The following is a 7,188-nucleotide window of genomic DNA, read 5'->3' on the forward strand; positions in this document are numbered from 1 at the left end:
AAAGACCATTCCACCCTATCATAGGCCTTACTCATGTCCAATTTCAGGGCCATAAAACCATGATTAATTGATTTGTGATTCTGTATGCAATGTAAAGTTTCAAAGGCAACAAGAATATTATTGGATATTAGCCTATCTTTTGTAAAGGCTAATTGGTGTTCAGTAATGATTGTAGGCAGCAACGTTTTCAACCGGTTTGCTAACACTTTAGAAAAAATTTTATACAACACATTACAAAGGCTAATTGGTCTAAATTGATGCACATATTCTGGGTTTTTAATCTTTGGGATGAGGGCTATAAAGGTGTAATTTAGTGGGTGAGGTAGAGTACTTGTGTTCAACCATGTCAAACTGATAAAGTGACATCTTTTTCCACCGTACTCCAAAAATGTTGGTAAAAGAGCAGAGGCATCCCATCTGGACCTAGTGCTTTTAGAGGTGCCATCTGTTTCAAAGCAATTAAAACCTCATCTTCTTTAAACTCCCGAGTAAGTGAAGAATTCATCTCCTTTGAAATGACTTGTGGTACATGGTCTAGGACACTACTAAGAGAATTTGTTGTGGAAGAAGAGAAGAGCTCACGGTAATAATTTACAATTATGGCCGAAACTTCCTCTGGTTGGACTCTCCAAGCATCTTGTTCATCCCTAATCCCTCTAATCTAATTTTTCCTGAACCTTTTTGTTGCATGGCTATGGAAGTACTTGGTGTTTTTTTCTCCTTGGCTGGCCCATAGAAGTTTTGACCGTTGCGCCCACATGTGTGCTTCTCTATCCAACAACACATTTATCTCAAATTTTAGCTCTCGAACCTTTTGATTCGGCCAAAGCCAGCAGGTTCTGCTTTCGGTTCAGCTTTTGACGAACACTTCCAAACACATCCCCGTTCCACCTACTCAAATCACTACCACACTTTTCAACTTTAGGTAGGATCTCCCTACTCAAATCTGACCCGAAAGTAAAGTACCAAGCTGCTTGAACCGTTTCCTCACAACTTGGATGTGATAACCACATCTCTTCAAAAAGAAATGGTTTTTTCTTCGGTGGTAGGTCTAGAGGTGCAAGTACAAGTAGGATAGGTCCATGATTTGACGAATCACTTTGTAAATGATAGTCCCTTGATCTTGGGAATTTCATAAACCAATCATTTGTAGCTAGTCCCGTATCAAGCCTTTCCCATATTGAGCTACCATTCACAAAATGCCTGCTCCAAGTAAATTTTGGCCCCAAGTATCCAAGGTCCATGAAATTACATTCGTCAATGACTTCTTGAAATAATTGCATCTGATTGTGAGGCTGAGCCACTCCACCCAATTTCTCATCTTGTTTTGTGATCTCGTTGAAATCACCCATACATATCCACAGAACTCTGGAGTTGAAATTAAACTGCCTAAGTTGATCCCAAGCTTCCCATCTTCTGTTTGTATTTGGTTCACCGTAAAAACTAGTGAATCGCCATTCATTCTCCGTACCTTGATCTATAATAGCATTAATGTAATACTTGTGCGACCCTACAATCTTCAAATTTATTGTTGACTCCTAGAATAGAACCAAACCCCTTCCTTAGCCATCCCTTTGAACTACCCATCTGTGATTAAAATCTATATTACATTGAACCTGTTCTAGCCTTGCTTCATCTGTCAGATTTTCGGCTAAAAAAACGATAGAGAGATCTTTTGCCTCTATGATTTCTACAAGCTCTTTCCATATCCGTAAGTTCTCAAGCCCACGACAGTTCTATACTAGGCAACTCATTGTTCCTGGCAGGGTTGGGAACCAGCCTCCACCAATTCGAAATAGGCACCATCTTCAACCTGAGAAACCTGAACTCGCTTCTTTGTAACTCTGGTAGAAACTCACATGTGCTAGCACTTCTTTTTTGGCCTGAATGGTACTCAAATTTTTTCAGTGTTTGTGGGAACCCCAGGTCTTTCACGGCGAGTCCAGGATGGGAGCACTCGAAGATGCTCATGTTTCGATGATACCCTAACAGCCTCATGGGCATCACGTGGCTCATTAAGGTGGGTGGCATGTATCTCATTAACCCGGTCACGTGACCCATTAAGGTGGGTTGCATGTGTCTTATTAACCCGGTTTGTGTTTGAGGGAGTATAGGGAGCACGTGGTTTAATTACAATAGGAGTTGAATGCATGAAATTTTCGGAATTAAGTGCTGCCAGCTCAACATTAATCTCCGCAACATACTCTTTATTTTGATTCTTAATGTTGTCCGAAACTGAAGGAGTAATTGGGGTCTCATGATTCTCCTTAATTGCATCTTGCTGCTCCTCATGTAACGTATTTCCTTGGCTAACGTTACTTGCTGAATTTGGACTGTTCGGCTTCGTATGGTTGTTTCTGTCGCCGTCTGTAACGTCCCAGTCAGTTAAAAAAAAAAGAAAAAAAGTGTAAAGTCAAATTTTTAATGGACCACACATGCCTAGAAATGGCAAAATGGGCGGGTCGGGTTGGGTTCGGGTCCGGTCAATCGGGTTGACGAGTTGCGGGTCAAACGGGTCATTTTTAAACGGGTCAATCGGGTTGCGGATAGGGTCCGGTTGACCCGTATTTTTCAAACAATTTTTTTTTTTAATTATAAAAATAAATCAATAACAACCTGTTTAGAGAGAATGAATAAAATCAATTAAGCAAATGAATTGCACTTAATGTCACTTGTTAATATCTTTCTAATTCTAACAGGTTTGAGCATGACAAAAATTGTTTATAGTCATAAATTCATGATGGAAAAAATCTTCAATGTTAATAGTTCACTGTCAAAATGCATATAATTACAAGTTTACATCTTCAAAAATAGATAGATTTTAAAACAAACAAAACAAGTAAGCCAGCAAAGTATTGTTAATATTCTTTCTTTTGGATGTTTTTATGGTTTTTTGAAGCATGAAATTCTTTTATTTTATTATTAAGATTTGGATCTTTTGGGGGTGATAGATTGTGAGCAAAGGAGGAGCATAGATTAAAAAAAAAGAACAAAGCTTTTTGTAGCTTGGTGTGCAGGTGAAGGCAGATTTTTTATGGATGAAAGGAGAAATTCTTTATAATTCATAATGGCCACTATTCATTGGCTTCTAAGAAATCCATTACTTCTTCATTATCGTCATCATCTCCTTTTTCTATTTGGTGCTAGTCTAAGTGCAAGTGACCGAAGATTACAGCTTGAAGCGATATCGATGATGAGAAAAAGGAATTAACGCTAACGCTAACACTATGACCTATGACGTTCGCTCCTAATAATAGCTCTTTATCATCAGACCAAGATACCAATCAGTATTTGGTGTAGGCAGGGATTGAATTCCAAATCACTTATTCAACCATCATAGATTTTACCAATTGAGCTAACCACTAAGTTTAGTCAATTTGAATGTGTATGTTATAACTTATAAACACATGCTAATTTAATTTATTTAGTTAGCTAGTTAAATATTATTATATAAGTGATGAATAAATTAGTTATTAGTTGAATATATTCAAAATTTTTAACGAATATACCCTTTGAATATGTATACCTATAGTTTTTTTTTTTTTTTTTTTAAATCTTTATATATTAAAACGATTCAAAAAGTTAGTTATGGTTTCAAAAAATGTCAAAAACTCCCATAATCTAATTAGATAATCCTTATTCCTAAAAAATAAAAAAATGGGTTAAAATTGTAATTCAAAAAAATTCAAAAACAAAAAAAAAAAACTACAAGAGAAACTTTTTTCCTAAAAATTAGCACATTCTCTATAAATATATCTCACATGCGTTTGATGCATTTTTTCCTAAAAAGTAGCAAACACTAAACCAGCAGTTTACTCCATTTCAAATTCTAAATATTAGTTTCTTAAAAATTTCTTCATGTGTAAATTTACTAACAATAGATAAATTAGAATTGAAAAATTACTTTAAACTCAAAAAAAAAAAGGGGCTCATTCACGTTTGCCGTTTGTGCTTGTGTTTTTGTTCATTTGTTTGTGCCTTTGGCTTTGGAGTTTGGACAATGGCCTACAGCTCAGTTGAATGAGATTTTTTTTTTTTTTTTTAATGGTTGTCTTGACTCTTGAGTCTTGACAGCCTTGGCCGGCCCTTGTGTTGTTGTGTAACGTGTAGAGTAGTCTTGTCTCATCACTCATGGCAATTGGCAGCAAGCACTGAAGCTAACTATTATTGGTTTTGATGAATCAAATAGTGATTCTCTCATGTCAATGTCATGTCTTGAGTTTTAATTGTTTATAATTTTATATTTATAATATATTGATTATTAGTTTTGGTACTTTGTGCTTTTTGCACTTAGTATCATGACGTAGTTTAAATATTTTTTTTGCGAATTTTTTTTAACGGGTCAGGTCACGGGTTATCCGGGTTAGGTCAGGTTGACTCACAAAAAAATCGGGTCTAGTTACGGGTCAACCCGTTTTTACTTCGGGTTAAAAAATTCGGGTTCGGGTCAGGTCAAGTCGGGTCAGAAAATTCTGACCCGTATTGCCATGTCTACATGTGCCCTACCTAACCCAACAATCCCCCACCACTCATTTTCAAACCATTCATTTTCTCTTTTTGGGCCGGCCATCTCTTTTCTTCCTTTCATTTTCTTCTTTTCTCTTTACTTAAACACACACACACTCACTTCCACACTCACCCATCGGACTCTACTCCAAACCTCCATCTCACCATCATTTTCCAGCAAGATCACCGGAAAATTCTTGAGAACCCATAAGCACCTTCACATCCTTTTTTTGAGGTAAAAATTTCTAATCTTTTTGGTGGGTTTTACACTTTTGCTTGAGGTTATTTTTATCTAAACTTTAATAATGATACCCATGTGATTTATGAGCATTGAAAGTGATATTTATGTGTTTGTATGTATGAGTTTTGTATTGGTGGAATTATTTGATGAGTGGGTATATGGTTTGTGCTAACGATGACTACTTAAGGTTCATGTATGGTGGGAAATTGAGGGGTTTTGAGTTATAACATGTGATGGTTGGTAAATCTAATTTTTCCATTGTCATTGGGTTTATTTGGAGTTAGTTGAAGTCCTAAATATCTTGTCTTGGAGGATATTTTGATTTTGCTTTCATGGGTCTCTTAATGATGTAGTGTAAATTTTATGGAAGCTAGTCATGATGTTGGAGATAATATTAAATGTGTTAACTTTATAAATTGGAGTTTATGCCATGTGAATCAATTTGTTGAGAAATTTTGGAAGTTGAATATATTATTATTGATGAGGTTAAATACTAAGCTTGCCTAATTAAGTGCTCATTTGGCAATTCTTAAATTGTAGCTAGATACAATTTCAAACCCTATGCTTATTGTGATAGGTTTACTTGATATTGTTTAGGTTCTAGCTAATCTCCTTGGAGCTTGGAGAATTAGGCTTTTGCAGTTGCGAAGTAAGTAGCTTTTTAATGAGATTTTTGGAAAATAACCATGTTTTATAAATGTTGTTTTTGGGTCAAACACATTTTGGAAAATTATATAGATATATGTTTTCTTAAAAGTATTGTGTTATGATCCTATTATATATGAAAAACGCATCATATTTGGTATTGCATTTGGGGAAATGCATGAATTGTTGATATGGAAAAATGAGCACCTTTTATTTAATCTTTGATAAGGAAATCTTGGAATTCATGGTATATTAGAAAATTTAAAGATGCTTATCTTGTCTTGTTATGTGGAAAATTGATAGAAAATATTTTGACAAGAATGAAGTTGAAAACCTTATAAACTTTGTGGAAGTTAAATTATTTAAAATTTTTCTGAAACTACCTGGATATAAACTATGTGTTTCAAAGTAATGTAACCTGTGAGTTTTATGTGGTTTTGACACCATGCCATGTGTGATTTTCTAGTGATCACTCGATTTGGTCTCCGTAGTCTTTGTGACAATGGAATCAAATCCAGGTTAGTGCCATTTCACTTTGGATGACGCATTCTGCCTTGCTGCCCATGGGGGGAAGAGGTTCCTTGATTGTATGTGGGTGAGGCTGCTGCCCATGAGGCCAAGAGACCACATGCAAAAGAGGTGACACGCTCTCTCTGCTGCCCATGAGGGAGAAAAAAACTTTGAGAGTATGGGTGAGACTGCTGTCCATGGGGCCAAGAGTCCGCATACCAGAGAGGACAATATCATGCCAGTTGTGAATGGGTGGATCCCCTGACCGGTCTATGTGGTAGTGGTGTATATTTGTGATACTTTACCTTATGTTAGATATTATGGCTTTGAAAATTATATTGTTGGTGCTCACAGATTCTAGTATATAATTTCAAGGTATTTACTTTGAAAAACTTTGTGTTTCATTATTCAATTATTCTTGTCATATCATATTACTATTATTGAAAATGAAACTTGCATTTACCCCACCCCTATTAATTATGCTACTCACTGAGTTCTGTCTCATTCTATTATTTTGTAAACTTTTAGAGTAGGCAACAATCTTTTGAGACAGCTATTTGGTGGCTAACAGTAGTTAGACTAACTACTGATGGAGGCTGAATTTTTGTAATGGAGATATTAGATGATGTACATCTTAAAGTAAGCCTGACTCATTCTTTTGTATATTATAGTGGTTGTGACTATATTCTCACTGATGGAACAAGCCGATAATATGTTATTATTTTTTCAAACCTCTATTCTTTTGTGGCCAATGGTACTTGTAATTATTGCTTAGAGCTCTAACTTACTCTAACAGTATATTCAATGGAATTATTATAATAATTCTTAATGTTAGTAATTGATATGATTTTTGTGGATTGAGTTGTCAAAAAGGAAAAATCTACAAGTACTTTGAGACGTCTTTCTCATGCTTTGAACCCTTTGGGATTTGGGGCGTGATACTGTCAACCTGCCGTGTTTCTTCAGTCATAATTACCTGGTCCACCGGAGGTTGAACTGAACCATCACAGTCCATAGCCAAACCAGCTTGCTTCCTTGCAATGTAAAATCCTGGGACTTTAACCACGTTCTTTTTTTATGGGAAAAAAATTGAGGCTCAAATACTAGGACCAAACTGACGTTGATCTAGTTGAAGTGTCCCCTCACTTTCAATCCACATTTCACAATCCTTATGATCACGAGTCAGGCGACCACACCAGTAGCACAAGTTTGGAAGCCTCTCGTACTTGAAGCTAACCCATGTCTGCTTTCCATTCCCTAAGGATACAAGGCATCCTCGGCAAAAG

At 36.0% G+C, this 7,188-nt stretch overlaps 1 long non-coding RNA gene across 1 annotated transcript; it reads left to right on the top strand.

Moving 5' to 3' along the window:
• Positions 1 to 4,595: 4,595 nt before the first annotated feature.
• On the top strand, positions 4,596 to 6,515 carry LOC112024616 (uncharacterized). Its single transcript, XR_010624279.1, has 3 exons — positions 4,596 to 4,741; positions 5,345 to 5,396; positions 6,431 to 6,515. It is a non-coding gene; the product is annotated as an uncharacterized LOC112024616 (long non-coding RNA).
• Positions 6,516 to 7,188: the final 673 nt, after the last annotated feature.

Source organism: Quercus suber, unplaced genomic scaffold (assembly GCF_002906115.3).
Source record: "Quercus suber isolate HL8 unplaced genomic scaffold, Cork oak 2.0 scaffold_426, whole genome shotgun sequence".
Classification (NCBI taxonomy): Eukaryota; Viridiplantae; Streptophyta; class Magnoliopsida; order Fagales; family Fagaceae; genus Quercus; species Quercus suber.